Source organism: Oryzias latipes, chromosome 17 (assembly GCF_053564925.1).
Source record: "Oryzias latipes strain Hd-rR chromosome 17, Olatipes_Hd-rR_3.1".
In the NCBI taxonomy this organism is placed as follows: domain Eukaryota; kingdom Metazoa; phylum Chordata; class Actinopteri; order Beloniformes; family Adrianichthyidae; genus Oryzias; species Oryzias latipes.
The window spans coordinates 9342386-9361362 of NC_136253.1; the positions used below are offsets into that span (position 1 = coordinate 9342386).

General features: G+C 41.8%; 1 long non-coding RNA gene across 1 annotated transcript; it reads right to left on the reverse strand.

Annotated features, from left to right (window-relative positions):
* Window positions 1-2741: 2741 nt before the first annotated feature.
* Window positions 2742-3040, reverse strand: LOC144986661 (uncharacterized). Its single transcript, XR_013650493.1, has 2 exons — window positions 2988-3040; window positions 2742-2873 (listed from the first exon to the last, which is right to left on the reverse strand). It is a non-coding gene; the product is annotated as an uncharacterized LOC144986661 (long non-coding RNA).
* Window positions 3041-18977: the final 15937 nt, after the last annotated feature.

Below are 18977 nucleotides of genomic sequence, written 5' to 3' on the forward strand. Positions count from 1 at the left end.
TCTGGCTTTAGGACGAACCACAGCACAGAGACAGCCTTGTTAAAAATCGTTAATGATGTCAGATGTGCCTTGGATTCAGGTCAGATCTCAGTACTAGTTCTGTTAGATCTAAGTGCAGCATTTGATACTGTTGATCACCTGATCCTTGTAAAGACTTGGCCTTTCAGGGACTGTTCTCAAGTAGTTCGAGTCGTATCTCATGGAGAGAAGCTTTATGGTAAGCATGGACACATATTTTTCTGGGGTCCATGAAATTAATTGTGGTGTGCCTCAAGGTTCCATCCTGGGCCCCTTGCTTTTTAACATTTACATGCTTCCTCTGGGGAATGTCATCAGGAGCCACAACATCAGTTTTCATAGCTATGCTAATGATACCCAGCTGTACATAGCTATGTCTCCTGATGACACAAGACCAATAGAAGCACTTTTTAACTATATTTTAGATGTAAAATTATGGATGGCAAATAATTTTCTGCAGCTCAACCAGGAAAAAAATGAAATTTTAGTTATTGGTCCTGAAGCCAAGAGAGAGAAACAGTTTCTGAAGCTACAGGAACTTTCCTTAAGTCATTCGGAAGCAGTCAGAAACCTGGGTGTTATCTTTGACTCTAAGCTGACTTATTTGCCACATATAAAACAGGTGGTTAAAACTGGTTTTTATCATCTCAAAAATCTGGCTAGAGTCAGCCCACTACTCTCTCTTGCTAATATGGAGATGCTAATGCATGCTTTTATCATGAGTAAAGTTGATTATTGTAACGCCCTGCTTGCTGGTCTTCCAAAAACCAACATTAGGAACCTTCAGCTTCTCCAGAATTCTGCAGCACGAGTTCTTACAAAGACCAGGAGGCGGGCTCACAACACCCCAATTTTAAAATCCCTGCATTGGCTCCCCATATGCTTCAGGATTGATTTTAAGATACTTTTAACAGTTTTTAAATGTCCTAACGGTCTTGCGCCTTCTTATTTATCAGATCTTTTAGTAAGATATGAACCCTCGCGGACCCTGAGATCCTCTGGCACTGGTCTGTTAACCATTCCAACTGTAAAAACTAAAACCTATGGAGAAGCTGCATTTCAGCACTATGGTCCCCGTTTATGGAACAGTCTGCCAGAGAGCCTGAGAACCGCAGAGAGCATTGATACTTTAAAGAAAAGGCTCAAGACCCATCTTTTTAACCTGGCTTTTAGCTAATTTTTATTTTTCATTTATTTATTTTACTACTTTTATTTATTTATTCAGTTATTTATCTATACGTATTTTCTATTTTTATTTTATCTCTTTATCCATTTTATCTTGTTTTATGAACTTGAACCTGATTTTTAACGTGTTATTTTAATTTACCTTATTTCAATGTTTTATTGTTTTTATCAATATGTTTACTTTTTGATTCTCATTTTTATTTCCGGTGCTTCCTCAGCTGGAACCTCTCCCTCTGGGACGGCTGCTGTTCAGCCACTGCGCTCTGGGTGGGGACCTGCATCACCGCTTAGCTGTGGTGGAGTGGTCCCCGCCTTGATGTTGCATTTGGCTGTCTATGCAGCTGTTCACAGGGGGGGAGGTTCCAATTACTAGCGTTTCCCGCATCATGTTTTTGTACTCAGCATATGTTTTACAGCCTATTTTTCATTGTCATTTCCCATCAGTTAGAGAGTGGGAGGTGTGAAAGGCGTGGGGGCTAGGTACGGGGAGGGGGGCCCTATTATTTATTTATTTATTTATTAATGCTTGCTTGTTTTTATATTTTGTTGTTTTAATGTAAAGCACTTTGTGTTATATTTTTATATGAAAAGTGCTTTATAAATAAAGTTTGATTTGATTTGATTTGATTTGATTTTTCTAATTTTGCGCAACACCAACAGTACAAATCCTCCAAAAAATCTCAATCAATTCATATACAAATGATGGATTGTGTCTTTATGATCTCATAAAGTGCAGCTGTTTTCCTGCATTACCTGCTGTCTTTATTACGGAGCCCGTGTCCTGACATTAAGATATAAAAATATATCTTGTTCCTACAGATTAATATCTTGTTCCCACAGGTTATTATGTCGTTCGCACGAAATACTATTCCGTTCCCACAAGATACTATTCCGTTCCCACAAGATACTATTGCGTTCCCTCAAAATACTATTCCGTTCCCTCGAAATGATTAACTCGTGCGAACGCAATAATTATGTCGTTCGAACGCAATAATTAATCCGTTCGAACGCAATAATGATTCACGTCATAAGTCATTCACGCGGATATGCTCTCTGTACGCCGGCAAAACTAAGCCGCTTTCAGCGGTAACTTCCGTGTCTCTGTGACCCATATTCGTTCAAAAAAGGAACATGAAAAACAAAAATGATCACTTTATTACTGTCTCAATGAATATAAGAAAAATATCAAAAGATTTATGATAACTAGGCTGCTTTGTCATACGATAGCTCCTGCTAGGCTACTACTAGCTCCGCCGCAGAGCTCTCTGATCATGTATGCCGACATTTGGGCAACTGGCTGGTCTGTTGTCAGACAGCTGATATTGTAGTTTAGGGTCGAATAGGAATAATAATATTCAGGACTTGTCTTTTATTAACTTTAGCAGTCAGTATCTTTACATTCGAAGCCTGTTAGGCTACATGCTAACTGACTAGCCGATCATTTCCTGTTATTAATTTACGTCATAGATTTACAGCAGATACCTTCACATTTCTGTCTGTGTGTGTCTCATTACATTGCATTGAAGACACGGAGGATGTTTAGAGAACAGATTTATTTATTTCAAAAAGCACAAAAGCATCCATCGTATTCACGTTCATTCACATGATGATCTGGTACGCCCTCAGTCATCTTGCTGCAAAAGCCGCTTCCTGCCGCTACTTCCGTGTCTCTGTGAGCATTCAATAGGGGTAAAAATAAAAGCAAGAATGGTCGATCTCTTATTTTCTCGATGAAAATCTGAAAAATATCATATTAAGCTGGATGCTTCGCCTAAAGCACTTACCTTTAGCTTGTAGCATAACAACAATAGCAGTACGTCCCGTTTCCCAGGGTGCTTTGCTGCCAATCACTGGCCAATCACCGTGTCCCTGTGACCAAGGTCTAACAACCAGACCAATGATTGGCCAGTGATTGGCAGCAAAGCACCCTGGGAAACGGGACGTACTGCTATTGTTGTTATGCTACAAGCTAAAGGTAAGTGCTTTAGGCGAAGCATCCAGCTTAATATGATATTTTTCAGATTTTCATCGAGAAAATAAGAGATCGACCATTCTTGCTTTTATTTTTACCCCTATTGAATGCTCACAGAGACACGGAAGTAGCGGCAGGAAGCGGCTTTTGCAGCAAGATGACTGAGGGCGTACCAGATCATCATATGAATGAACGTGAATACGATGGATGCTTTTGTGCTTTTTGAAATAAATAAATCTGTTCTCTAAACATCCTCCGTGTCTTCAATGCAATGTAATGAGACACACACAGACAGAAATGTGAAGGTATCTGCTGTAAATCTATGACGTAAATTAATAACAGGAAATGATCGGCTAGTCAGTTAGCATGTAGCCTAATAGGCTTCGAATGTAAAGATACTGACTGCTAAAGTTAATAAAAGACAAGTCCTGAATATTATTATTCCTATTCGACCCTAAACTACAATATCAGCTGTCTGACAACAGACCAGCCAGTTGCCGAAATGCCGGCATACATGATCAGAGAGCTCTGCGGCGGAGCTAGTAGTAACCTAGCAGGAGCTATCGTATGACAAAGCAGCCTAGTTATCATAAATCTTTTGATATTTTTCTTATATTCATTGAGACAGTAATAAAGTGATCATTTTTGTTTTTCATGTTCCTTTTTTGAACGAATATGGGTCACAGAGACACGGAAGTTACCGCTGAAAGCGGCTTAGTTTTGCCGGCGTACAGAGAGCATATCCGCGTGAATGACTTATGACGTGAATCATTATTGCGTTCGAACGGATTAATTATTGCGTTCGAACGACATAATTATTGCGTTCGCACGAGTTAATCATTTCGAGGGAACGGAATAGTATTTTGAGGGAACGCAATAGTATCTTGTGGGAACGGAATAGTATCTTGTGGGAACGGAATAGTATTTCGTGCGAACGACATAATAACCTGTGGGAACAAGATATTAATCTGTGGGAACAAGATATATTTTTATATCTTAATGTCAGGACACGGGCTCCGTACTTTGTCAAATACTGACACCAATTAAACGACAGAGAAGACACGTAGTAAATATATCTACAATAGTTAGTAAATAATGACATTATTAACATGAGCTGAGTGATCCAGCGCGCCATGATCCAAGTGTTGAGGCAGCGCTCCTCGCAGCCTGTGCGGCGCCCACTACCCCTCCCCTTTTCCTTCTCTGAGACAGGGGCGCCATTCGCTGGTTTTAGGCTGTTCCAAAGTCTGTGAAATAATAGATAATTTTGTTCCAAGCACAGGAATGCCGCCCCCCATTGATATTTGTGCCCTGGGCAATTGCCCATATTGCCCGTGCCTAAAACCATTACTAGATCTATTCATGATATGCAGACTTCTAGAGGAGTATTTATCCAGAATAATTAGCTTGACATATAGAGCACTGATCATTCATTCATTCACCTTCTAAACCAGTTTTATCCCTTTCGGGGTCACGGGGCTGCTGGAGCCTATCTTGGCCACCCGTGGGTGAAGGCAGGGGACACCCTGGACAGGTCGCCAGTCTGTCGCAGGGCCACAATCACACACCCATTCACTCTCACACTCACACCTATGGACAATTTAGAGTAACCAATTAACCTATGAAGCAAAGTTTTTGGACGGTGGGAGGAAGCTGGAATCCCCGGAGAAAACCCACCCATGCACGGAGAGAACATGCAAACCCCACACAGAAAGGTCCCCATTGGTGGTCCCCAGCTGGGACTTGAACTGGGGGCCTTCTTGCTTTGAGGCTAACCCCCCTCCACCATGCAGCCCAGCACTGATCATAAGTAAAATTAAATATCCGATCACTGTGATTACACTTTTATAAACAGTTAATTGTGATCAAAAGTTTTCCAAAAAGGTACAAATAAATAAAGTCTCAAAAGAAGTTTCTGTTAGTGTCAGTGAAATTGAAATGCCACATCCTAAATAATAAAGTTATTGATTTTGAATGTTCCAAGCTGTAGAGAGATACGATTGTGTGTGGAGAGCAGAGCATGTGTGTGTGGGTGTGTGTGTGTGTGTGTGTGTGTGTGTGCCTGCCTCCTGGGAGTTTCCTCCCTCACTCAGCAGTAATGAGCTGTGCAGGCAACATTTTGCTTATAGGCTCATAAACAACACACTTATTAAGATGGAAGTCTCAACCAAGGCCAATTCAGACATATATGCGTGGCGAAAGTGCTTTCGGAGGAATGTTTGTTTGTTTGTGCGTTTGTGTGTGTGTAGACTGGAGTCAATCAGGAAGAGAATGATGGGAGACGGCAGAGACGGGAGGTGATTTGTACCCATTTTTAACGTGACTGAGTACAGACGGAGGGAAAGGTATCAACCAGGGAGATGTTTGTCAAGTCAAAGGGTCAGCAGAAGGAGGTGTGCTCCGAGGGGGAGAGAGAAACACGGAAAACCATTAAAAAACAGAAATAGAGGAGCGAGACAGAAAAAGCAGAGGAAACTGGGATTTGAGCAGAGAAAAAGAAAGTAGGAAAGAAGTCACAGATGGAGATTAAAATAGAGAGCTAGTGAGTCAGACGTGGAGAGGCAGACAGAAGGAAAAAGTGAGTCACGAAGATAAAGTTAAGAAAAGGGAGACAAAAAAAGTGAAACGTGCAGAGAAGTCAACCTGAGAGAAAGTGACACATGAACACAGATGAAGAGAGGAAAAAGAGGCTAAAAGACTCCAATGGATAGAGAGAAAAAGCCGGTAAAACAGCACAGTGAGACAGAATGAGTGCATTTTTCCCCCTTCTCTTCTTTGACCTCCTTAGACTCAATAAGTCACTAAGTGAATTAACTTAATTATCAAATTCCATCCAGAAGTTGCAATTTTACATTTTATTTCCTGTTCAGGTATGGACACAAATGATGCTATTGCTTATTTGCTGTGTCTTCTAATAATCTTTGTTTTATATTTTTGGCATTTTAGGGATGTTAACTTATTATAACTAAAAAAAAATGGAGCTTGTTATTTTGACTTTTTCTTGAGGTCTTGAGGTATTTCACTGCCTTTGAAAAATAGTATAAAACAGTGGAGATTTTCCCTAACAAACAAGCCAAAAAGAAAACAGAAAACAAAGAAACATTGGATTTGCAGGACTGAGCAATTTAAAGAATTTGAATGGCATTTATAATGGCTGCCACTTAAATACTTCCAGACCATTTGACACAAAAAGGGCCATTTCTGACATTAATGCCCTGTTTGAATTCATCTGCACCTTTCTGAATAAAACTTAGTGACCTACAAATGCAGCAAACTTGTTTACGTTAAAGTTTTTTTGCATCATGCTAAAATTGACTTAACCTTTCATAAAGACATAATATTGTTTGGGTTTTTTTTAACTCATTTTTCAGGGACTGCAATAGACAATGCTCAGTTTTTAACCACAGAAACTGAAAACGTTGTTTATGAACATAAAACTGGACCAAACTAAGTTGTATCTAATTGATTGTTTATGCACAGCCAATGCAACATACCCCTTGTTGAGATGTCACAAAGGAGTCAAGTACACATTGTTTTAACCCTTGTGCTATCTTAGATGATCCCACCCTTGCATTGACGTGTTCTCCCTACCATGACAAAGGTGGATAAAGGTGGAAAGATTTCATGTAATCCATGGACACCAGTGAAGATCACAAATCATTGAAGAAAAAAGGTTCAGCACACTGTCTAGTGGGTCTAGATGACCCAACTCCGAACGTTCAAGTGCCTAGGATAGCACAAGGGTTAAAACATCTGGGTAAAAAGAGGAACTTTAGTGTAATGTCATCATGTTACACGTGTTGCTATTAGTTGTCACAACAGAAAAACAAGTTTCTTATTTTACCAATTTCCAAACGAGTGTCAAATGAGAAGGGTGGCAATGAAGATGGCAGCAAACTCTGAACATTTTATGTTAAGTGTCTATGGTCAAACATTCCATTTTTCTGGAAAGTGATACAGGGATATGTACCATTTGGTTTTTATTGAGCATTGTTGTATTATGCTTTTTTGTATTTTGTCAGTAAAACTTCATCTTGATAATATGTAACCCAGTCTTTCTTTTTTTTTTTTTTTTTTAACTTGTCCTGTCCAACAGCTAGGCAAACAGATGAGAGCTGAGGGCCTCTTGTGTTGGACATATTTTATTTTAACAAGAGGTAACCCAGTCTTTCTATTTGCCACAGCACAATGTTTTCCTCACAGCCCAGCTGTTCAGCATTGCGTTTGTGTTGGTGAGTGGTAAGAGGGCATTCACACAGGCACTGTTGTTACGCTACCTGCAAGGGGTCTATAAAAGCCTAAACAAGTGTGCAATCAGTTTATGTATTTTTATTTGTTTATTGTTTCTTTTAGGACAGTCCCGGTTGTTATCTGAACGGTTTTGAGTGCAGAGAAAAGAGCCTTTAAATAAAATAGAATGATATTATCAGACGTCACACTCTGCCTTGATAAAGGAGAAAACTTGGCTGGGAAGATTCGCTTGGTCACAGCTAGGCTAAAATGTAGGGAAATTAAAGGATTCCAGGATACAGATTCACACATTTTAGTCTAAGGTTTGCACACAGGACCACCAATGCTATCAATCTTTTCTGATTACTCTTCCAAATATCAAAGCTCACTCATGTATCATTTTCTGCACCTCCTATAGCTGTGTTCACAGCAAACGAGGTTTTTGCGTCAGGGGGTGTCCAGTTTTAATGTTGAGTCAATGCACAGACATGATCAGAGTCCTGCAGTGTGTTTTCGATGTCTGGCGCATCCTGACGGTATTTTTTTAACTGTTAAAAAAATCGTATCTTTGGTGAAGAAGATGTGTTTCATCAACCAATCAGAGACTCAGCTTTGGCCCTTAATGCGTTGATGATGTGATTAGCAGGTGGAGTCCAAAACCAACAACCAATGCTTTTGTAGAACTCAAAATAAACCTGATGTCTCAATGTCATACGTGTCTTCCATGCATTGTAAATACAGTCCATGCTTCCACGTAGCGATGTGTATAAAAACATTAGACAATGAGTTGACTGAAAGATTACAGCACAATGATCCAGCAGAGAATGAAGGGCAGAGGTAGAGACATATAGTAGCAGGCACAGGTGGAGGAAATCAGACACTTAGCAGCAGTAAGGCAGCTGCTGCCATGAAAAATATAGAATGAGCTCAACTTTGTTTGGGTTTTCTTCTGTTCCATCTGTCATTTTATGAAGACAAAAGCATAGCTGAACTTGTCTTGAATTCATGACTAATTGCATTGAGAGCTGGGGGAAAAATCAGACGTTCAAACCGCTCTTCATTTCTCCTGTGTTATTGTTAGACTCTGATTCTACTCTTGCTATCTGTTTATTGGCATTTTTTTCATCTTAAGATCTATGGAAGACTGTGTTCTGAGGTCCTCCTCGCTTCCGCTAATATCCTGCTGGTTTTGAGGATTACCCGCCGTGCCTGCGAAGGCGTGTCTCGAAGAAACCACGATGATGTAACAAAGACAAGAGTTCAGGCTTTAAGAAAGCTTCTTCTTCTTCCTCTTTCGGCTTCTCCCATCAGGGGTCGCCACAGCGAACAAGTCGCATGGTAAACTTGGCAATTTTTTACGCCGGATGCCCTTCCTGACGCAACCTTCTCAAGCCGGGCTTGGAACCGGCACGGGGGTGGAGAAGGGAACAGGGAGCAGCCCGGAGTCGAACCCTGGTTTCACGGACGGAAGGCGCCGCAAACCAGCACGAGCTAAACCGGCTCCCCTCAGGCTTTAAGAAAGCAAACACAAAAAAAAGAGTCAAGAGGATGTCAAAAGCTGAAAAGACTCTGAAACTGAGAAAGAATGAGTGCATTTATGTTGGAGAACTGGACATGAATAAATAATACAAGCCAGATCAGAGCTGCTGTAAATTGGCCGTCATGTAAAAGTCCCCTGACTTGCCTCAGGCCTCATTGGCTTCTGTTTTTATGTTCTGCAGTCCACTGCAAGGAGCAGGTTGTTTTTACATTTCTTCTTTCTTATTGTGCTTTTCAGCAAAACATCACCCCGCCACATACGCAAAAACTAACCAAAATTTGCACACATTTAGTCTCCAGGAAAAATGAATTTGGGCATTCCGAATGACAAAAATATCACTTTTAGTCCCAGCTACACATTTAGGGTGTAATCAGACTTGGTACGGACCGAGCCCACTTAATTTGATACAGATGAACTTTGCATTTGGTCTTAATTCAGACTGCCTTCTTTACTGGACATATCTGTTTCAAACCAAAGCTTGTAAACAAAACCATGTGAGTAAAGATCTCTTCAGTTATTGGCCAGGAATTCCAAGGGCAGAAAGCAACAAAAGAAATAATAATACAAGTTCTTGTGCACACCTTGTCGGAATAGTTCACTTATTCTAACTTTATATTTTGCTGACCAATTTTGAACATCTGTATCAACGTCAGGTGCAACACTTACTTTTGCCAGCTTGGTACAGCAAATGCATGCTGGATGAGACATCAGCTACGAAGGTACACCGATGAGTGTTAAAGACATATAGATTGTCGGGAAAATGGTGAGAAGCAATATATTACACATTAAAAGTTGTTTTGCATTCATTCAACTACATTTCAATGATTTACTGTGCTTTATTGTTGCTCCACTACTGTGTTTATGTCCTGTAATGCCCGGCAACGGTGGCCGTTTTAGTCCAGTTTGTTTCACTCCAAGCACGGAGACTATTCAGACTGAGAAATCTAGGAGCAAACTGGAGCTCAGTCCGATAGGAAACTAACCAAGACCACCTCAAAAGACAGGTCCCAGAGCGGTTTCCATTCCACGACCAGGGTCCACTTGGGTGTATTCAGACTGAAAATTTGTTCCAGATAATCAGGGAAAACAAAATGGTTCACTTTAAGGGAACCAAATGTGTCCAGTCTGAATATACCCTAAACTTCTCCTAGGGATTTCGATCCATCTCCTAACTCTTCGAGCATCAATCGGAAGCTACCAGGGAAAAAATGTTGGACTTAGAAATTGCGTTAGTGAGAATGGTGAGCTTGCTTTTTACCAGAATATTGTGAACATATGAAACATGAATCGTTGGCTCAAGCTGAACGAAACTATATGACACACAGTATAAACATAGTAGGAATGTGGGCGTGGTTGACCCCTCCCACCTCGCAGGAAGTACGTGCTGGCACCAAGATGCCAAAGTCCCGTAGACTTCTATTGAAAAATAAACAGCTATATAGCCTAATAGCCATTCTATTTGTCAGAATAACCATTCATGTTCAGATCCATTTTTCTTATCCTCTTTTGCTTATCTTTTTTTGTGTCATATTTTTTTTTTTATTTGCAAGGCGTTCAAATTGTAAACTGACCAATCTAATGCCTCAATGAAATCATGTGGTGCCCGCAGGTCCCCACCTGGAACATTTGATTGACAGATTCTCCTGAGCCGCTCTCAATGGAAGGGGTGTGGACTTCGGACTAATTTACTCATGACTGGCGACAGTCGTTGCCCTAGAAACGTGACTCAGACCACCTCGGACCAATCACTGTCGACTGACTCCAAATGGCCGCAGCCATAATGCGGAACAATGGCGACTGAATTGGCTTCATTTCACTGGAGCCGGAGGTAAGGTATTTTCTATGGGTGCCATCACACAAGCTTCGTCCGTCTTTGTTTACAGTCAATGGTTGCAGAAGAAATCCAAAAAATTCTCTAGCAGATTCTTATAAAAATTACATAGACTTGTTTGATATCCCCAGGTGACCAAAAACTAAAAAGGTTGGTTCGGAGCTATAACCAACAGAAAAGCCGCCGTTTGGAAAAAAAAAGAAGCTTTTCTTCTTTCATGAATTTGTCACATTGAGTTTTGACAGGGTGGCAGACGGCTAGAGTAAAGCAGCAACTCAGCCAATGAGGACGCGGGTAAAAAGCGTTAAAGGGGGGGGCAACAAGTGCGGGTAGCTCATGCAGGCCAAACAATGTCACTTGAGGTTCTGTTTTATCTATTTTTTTCTAGTGGGCAGAGTTATCTGTGTTTATGTCAAAGTGGTCAAATGAAATTTCTCTTCCTAGATGCTGAAATGCCACAGGAGAGCGATTTGCTTCTGCTGGCTGAGATAGTGAAGCAGCTCTGTGCTGACGGATGATGATTCAGTGCCATAGAGAAAGACAGATGAAAGTGTGTGCCCGTGTGTTCGTGCTTTGTGTGATGAGAAACATGATCACCAGATGCTCTGCTTCAATAAAGACCACTTTGCATTTGTGTTTTTGCTTATCTGCTGCCAGCGCATATCTCTGTCAGCACACGCTTCCAGATGCAACTGATGCAGACTCAAACATTTTCTCCACAGCCAAACACTCGAAAAATGCGACGCTGCTGAGACCCTTTGACTCTCACACACATACAAAGGAGTGATGACAAACAGCCGCATGTCTGCATGCTTATGCAAATACACGTGTTCCCATGAAAACAAACACTCTGCTGCAATTTGTAAGGTTGCTCCAGCTAAATTCAATATGCAGATCCATGCACACATGCAAATGCCTGTGTGTGGTCAGCCCCTGTTTGCTCTGCACACGTTTGGCACTCGCTTGTGCACGCCAGCAGCGCTGAAAGTGCATGAGCCACCATATGCAGACAGTAGACACACTCCTGCACATTCTGCCGCTGCCATATGCTATCAATCGTCTCTCTCTTTCTCAATCACCCAAAGAGTGAGAAGACAGACCTTCGTCTCTGCAATACATCCACACGTGTGAAGCCACCAAGCTTGTTTCCATGGAAACCTGAGAGACAAGATACTGATGAAAGACTTTGTGTTTGTGCAACTGTCCTGAAATATCTACGTGCACCGGCATCCACAGCAGCAAAACACCCAAATCATGTTCTAAAATAACTACCAAAAAAACCCCACATACTCACCACAAAAAGCCAAAAGCATTTAACACCGAAGAGTTTAGATACTTATTTGTCTTTCATAGATTGGGGATCTCAGACATGTCTTCACTCGGTGCCCCCCACACACAAGGAAGCTGGATTGTGGGGTTTTTCACTCCCCAACACCTCTCTACTTTCTAAGAAAGTAATCTGGAAAAAAAAAATCCAGCATATTTTGAAGATTTTCCTCCAAACAAAACATTTCTTCAGTTTTACATTGTTTTGTTTTACCTTTTTACTGACATCAAAGACCCACTCCAATGAAAACTGTGGGGTTTTTTTTAACATGTTTTTCTGATGATGGAGAACATATATAAAGAAAATTAAGTTAAAAAACTGTATTTCTGAGTATTTCTCTTTTCAAATTGTTGTGAATCAGGAGCAGACAAACAAAAATATGACATTGGAAAAAGCCTGTGGCAGAGACGCAAAAGATACAATTGGTGAGCCACAAGCTCCCTGCTCTGCTCCATTCTGATGCATCCACTTGTAGACTAATAGATCCATGTACGTTGGTGATTCCCCCCCCAGTTTTACAAGTTGATACTCAAATAAAATGTCTCTTTTCATTTTGGAAGGACGGGGTTGGTTGAATAGAAACCTTTTGTTCCTGTACAATGAGAACTTACTATATGAAAAGAGATAGATTTATTTATTTATCATTATAGTTCTCTTTAAAAAGAAAGCACATAATGCTTGCTAATTGGTGCGGAGCAGTCACACACTTCAGACATGTACTGGATGACTCGCTTGCCTGATTCGATGTCTGTTGACACATCAAAACTACTCACCTCCTTGCATACCCACGCAGACTGACACGGTTTTATACAGATCACTGCTAATTGACTAACAAAAAGGCTCTGCTTTGATTAATTCCTTGTCTCATCAAGCAGAAAAGCAGAAAAACACGTGCGGAGCGCGTTTTTACTTTTCCTTATCCCCCCCAACCAAATTCTCGCAGAAGAAACCTGCAGGAAGAATACTCCGTTTTGGCAGACAAGGATCCAATTCATCACTGCATCGATTAAGAATGGCTAACATATAAGGTGTTTATAGGAAAATAGATTAATCTATCATGAGCAGAAGTAATTAACACTATTCTTGCTATCTAGCAGCCAAAAGAACATTTGTTTGCTGTCCGTTACACAGATATAAAGCTCCCTGGAGGGTTGGAGACGGCTTTCTTTATTACATTTCTCTAATTTGCTGGAGGCAAATAAGAGAAATGCAGGGAAATAAAAAAACCAGGGATGCAACTTACACGGTAAGAATAGAGAATAAACAGTGATAAAGGAATAGATTTTTTATATTTATGCATTTGCAATTTAGGCAAACCTACATTTTGGTTTAGCTGTTGATTACCATTGACACTTCTACTGTGCAAACTTTGAATGAAACGTTTTCTTGAAATTGAACGTTTTTCATGTGTGAGTTTCAGTTCTGCAAGAAGGCATCCGGAGGAGCTGCAAAGCCCTTCAGCTTTTTTTTATCCACTTTTTCAGGTGAGTGAGCATCAAGGGAGATAAGCCTGTCACACTGTCCCTGCAGACTGAAGCACAGGGAGCGCATCTCAAACAGCAAGAGGACTGGCCAACAGTGATAGCCAGCCAGCATCACCATGAGACGGCTGAGGCAGTGCTGGGGACAGCAGTGAGAAACGCATCAAAAACTTGGCTCGCTTTCACAGGAAGTGAGGTACTCAGCAGCCGTTCCTGTGACAGAGCCGGGTTAATTGTTTTGCTTCAAAGAAAGATCCACTTTGTTGTCAAAGCAGAGATGAGGAGAGATGATTGATGGAACTGAGCAATGAGTGATGGCGAATTTTGTGTTTCCACTTGAGCCAGAGAGGTTTAAAAGAGGAAGCAAAATCCATTTATATTCATGGTGTAAATGGAAATAACGTCTGTACACAAACTGACTTGTAGGTTTCAGTGTTTTATGGGCTTACATGAAATCTAAATTGTGTAAAATTAGATCAAAAATGAGTCTACAATGCCAAAAAAGGAAAAGAAAGCTAACGCTTAAAAGAAAATCACTAGAAAGTAATAAAAATATCTGTCCATGCAACCAGTCATTTTTACTTAAATTCCCACTCCAACCATTTTTTTGTTTCTTTTGTAAAATTGTTCTCAGCTACTCACAACCCCAACCTACCATTATCGGTGCAACAAAAATGGTGAGCAGTCTCTAATTTATGATTTTGCAGTTTTTAGCCAAAAAAGTCTTTATTGTCTTTTAAGACATATTTTATGCCCAGCGGCAGTAGCTTCTTGGCAAAACCATTTCGGTTTGTGGGAAGGGCTGTTGGCTAAGAGCAACCCCGCCTCCTCCCCCTTGCTAAGAGCTCTGTTTGGACGCTTATAACCCCAAGTAAAAGTAAAAGAGTTTACTGTTTTAGAAATCTAAACACTTTTGTTTATATTCTTTTTCAAAAGAAACAAAACAATTTCCGTTTTTTGCCACATTTATGCTCATCTTACGCACTAAACCAAAGATTCTAGAATTCAAAAATCTTGTAGAATTTCTGTTTTTGGCTAATGTTATCTGGGCGCCATATTGTGTGCAGCCATGTTTATGAATGACATATCACTTTGTGAGAATGATTTATTATTTCTGGGAACAAATTTATTTTTTCATGGGAACGAATAATTATTTCGTGAGAACGGATGAATTATTTTGTGTGCAGCCTCGGCAGCCCCTACTCTACTGCTAACATCCCCCACCCTAGAACCATTCTCTCAGCTACGTTGTGTGTTGTTGTGTCCTCATGTCCAGTCCAGGCATTGGTGGACTCAGGAGCAGAAGCAATTTTCCTCGACTATACATTGGCCTCCCAGATTGATCTTTCACTAGAGACTCTCCCTTCTTCCATTGTAGCACGGGCTTTGGATGGTGGGTTTCTGTATCGGATTACTGAACGCTCTGCCCCAGTCAAGCTCTGCATCTCTGGTAACCACCATGAACAGCTCCAGTTTCTAATCGTCACCGCTCCCGATTCTCCAGTCATCCGTGGGCATTCCTGGTTGTCTCTGTATAACCCCCATATTGAATGGACGTCTGGAAGCATTTTAAAATGGGGTCGTTCCTTCCATACCACCTGCCTCCACTCTGCTGTTCCCTCAAGACCTCCAGCTTCTCTCCCTCCTACTCCACCTGACCTGTCAGCTATTCCAGAGGTGTACCATGACCTCAGTGAGGTTTTCAGAAAGGACTTGGCTCTCTCACTTCCGCCGCATCGCCAATATGACTGTGCAATCAATCTTATGCCTGGTGCTCCCTTACCAATTAGAAATCTCTATAACCTGTCGAGACCTGAGACTGAAGCCATGGAGGGCTACCTAACAGAATCTCTAGCCGCTAGAATTATTAGACCTTCTTCCTCCCTGGTGGGGGCTGTTTTCTTCTTGTAAGAATAAGGGAGGGGGACGAGTGGAAGATGGCCTTCAACACCCCATTGGGGCATTTCGAACATCTGGTCATGCCATTTGGCCTTGCCCCTGCAGTCTTCCAAGCCCTCATCAACAATGTTCTACGGGATTTTCTTAACTGGTTTGTGTTTCTCTGTGAAACAGCTCCATTGTTTCCTGGGGTTTGCAAACTTTTACCGCTGTTTCATCCCCAATTACAATCGCATTGCTGCTCCCCTGACCCGACTAACCTCTTCTTCTGCTCCGTTCAAGTGGTCAGAAGAAGCGGCCACGTCCTTCAACACCCTAAAGGAATGCTTCACCTCAGCTCCGGTCCTGAGGCACCCTTACCCCAATCTCCAGTTTATTGTGGAGATTGACCCTCAGAGAAAGGAATTGGTACTGTGTTGTCACAACAATCTCCAGACACACAGAAGTTACATCCTTGCGCCTTCTTTTCTCGGTGATTAAGCCCAGCTGAGTGTAACTACCATGTGGGAAATCGAGAGCTGTTGGCAGCGAAGCAAGCACTAGAACACTGAAGACATTGGATGAAGGCAACCAAGGCACCTTTTGTCATCTGGACTGACCATAAGAACCTATCATATTTGCACTCAGCCAAACAACTTGACCCACGTCAGGCACGCTGGTCTCTGTTTTTCACCCGCTTCAATTTGACCCTGTCCCATAGACCTGGTTCTAAAAACCAGAAACCTGACTCTCTTTCCCGCCAGTTTGCTCCAGATGAAATGCCTTCTCTAGAGCCCATCCTCCCCTCTTCCTGTGTTCTGGCTGCAGTCTCATTGGAAGTGGAGTCCACAGTGCAGGAAGCCCAACAACATCACCCGGACCCAGGTATAGGCCCTCCTAATCGCCTTTTTGTACCTGATGCTGTCCGCTCACAGGTCATCCAGTGGGGGCATTGCTCTCGCTGGACCTGCCAAACTGGTGGATCTCGTAAAGTTTCCCAGTTGAGACGCAGAGTGACTTCGTCAATCGTCTGCCCTCTTCTCGAGGTAACACCACAACTTCCAAAGCAGTTCACTACATAGCTATTCCTCAGCTCCCTTCTGCCACTGAGACTGCCAACCTCCTTGTCCACCATGTTTTTCGCCTCCATGGGCTTCCCACAGACATAGTGTCTGACTGAGGGCCAAATTTTACCTCTCATGTCTGGAAGGCTTTCTGCCGCTCCATTGGTGCCACTGTGAGTTTGTCTTCAGATTTTCATCCTCAAACCAATGGCCAGGCTGAGAGGGCAAACCAATATCTGGAGACGGCTCTGCGGTGTGTGGAGGAAGAAAACCCCTCGTCATGGAGTGAACAGCTGGACTGGGTGGAGTATGCCCACAATTCACTGGTCAGTTCTGCAACCAGTCTGTCCCCTTTCAAATGCTCCTTAGGGTTCCAGCCACCACTGTTCGCTGCCCAAGAGGAGGAAGTTGCAGTCCCCTCTGTTCAGGCTCATATCCAGAGATATCGTCGGGTCTGGAGGATGGCCCGTCGTGCCCTGCTTCATACTCAGGAGCACAGCTGTTGCATGGCTGATGCTAAGAAGTCCTTTGCTCCATCATCCTGGCCAGAAGGTTTGGCTCTCTTCTAGCAACATCCAACGGCGTACGGAGTCCAGGAAGCTATCTCCTCGCTTTCTTGGCCCATTTGAGGTCCTGGCGGTGCTCAATCCATCTGTGGTTAAGCTGAGGCTGCTTCCTGGTATGACGATCCATCCGGTTTGCCACACCTCTAAATCTCTTTGTCCGGCACCTACTGGATGTGCGTCGGCATGGTCGGGGGCTCTAGTTTCATGTTGACTGGGAGGGTTACGGCCCTGAGGAATGTTCCTCGGTGCCCCGCCACTTCAGTCTGGACGCCTCTCTCATCTGGGATCTGTGCTGTCATCATCCTGAGCGGTTTTAGTTGCCCGGTGGCTCCCGTTGAGGGGGGGGGGGGGGGGGGGGTACTGTTGTTGTTCAGTGGGCGTGCCTCCTCAGCAACTACTCCCCACCTGCTTCTCATGATCACGTCACCTGCAGCTCATCACAAAGACTATTTATTCCGGGATGGAACCTTCAGCCAATGCCAGATTATTGTGCCTTATGAAATTCAGCCAGCCCGTTAGCTTGCCTTTCTGCCTGTCTGCAAGCTCCGCCAGTCTGTTCACCTGCCGACCAGCTTTCCTCATCTCCATTCATCCCCTCTGCCTCATTTAAAAAAAACCTAATAAACAGGTGTTCAGGTGTTTACCTACAGCACTTTACCTGATTCAATGGATTACCACAACTTGGGTATAATCATTTTAAATTTAATCAGAAACTGTTCCTTTGAAGCAGAAAACAATTAAAATCTGACAGACGGGAGTCTGGGGACTAGAATACAAATTTCAGAATCAGAATCAGAATCAGAGATACTTTATTGATCCCACACGTGGGAAATTTCCTTATATTGCTCAATTTATAGTGTTAACTAAAAATGTTATTTTGAGACAGAAAATTTTGCTTTAATTCTGCAGGATTAACAAATGGAAAAAGAGAGAGAAATAGGAGGAAAAATTAAAAGGTCACAAAAGATTTCAATTTTTTACATTAGGAAGCAAAAAATAGAGTGAGAAAACAGGGAGGGAAGGACTGAGCAATAGCCTTCACGGTCAGCAGTGAGTTCATAAAGTTATGTGTGAGAATGGAATAAGTGTGAAAAAGTGATGTTTTTAATGGACATATTAAGGTTCCATTTGAATACATTGACATGGTCATACAAATCTTGTTTTGTAGGCTGTGCAACTTTGTAACTTTGTAGTACTGTATCTCACATAAAGAAAATATTGGTAAATGTGAAATAAATTCGATTGAATGTCAAGCTGCTATGGAACTGAACGTTTTTGTTCCTTTTAATGCCAATGCTGAATCTTAAAACTCTGCCCTGTCGTGGTTGAAACCTCATCAGTGTGAGGGGAAAAGCCTTTATGAATACTCTGTACTTTTTAATATTAATCAAAAGGTCTGATGAGAGTTTGCATTGGCTTGTTTTAATTTTCTTTTGGGTGTTTAAGCCACTTATGAGATGAGGACCACTAATGTCTATTATTTGGATAATTTTTGGGTCATTTAAATATGCCCCCTTTCCCAAACCCGTGCTCATATCTACCCCCTCCCCTTAAAAAAAATTCTAGACACGCCGCTGTCTATTTCACAAGAATCTCGAATATTTTGATCTGCTCCTGATTCACAATGATTTAAATAAAGAAATACTCAGAAATGCAGTTTGGAGCTTAATTGTCTTAAACTATGTCCCTCATCAGAAAAATGCCAAAAGATGTTAGGAAAACAACAAAAACACAATTTTCATCCGAGTGGGTATTTTAAAGGTAAATGAAAGAAGTTTTTTTCACAGGTTTTTATCAAATTTAACAATAGAAGAATAACTACTTTCAGAGTGCACACTGAGCATCACATGATTTCCTCTCAGTCATCCGTAAAAGTTAATCCTTA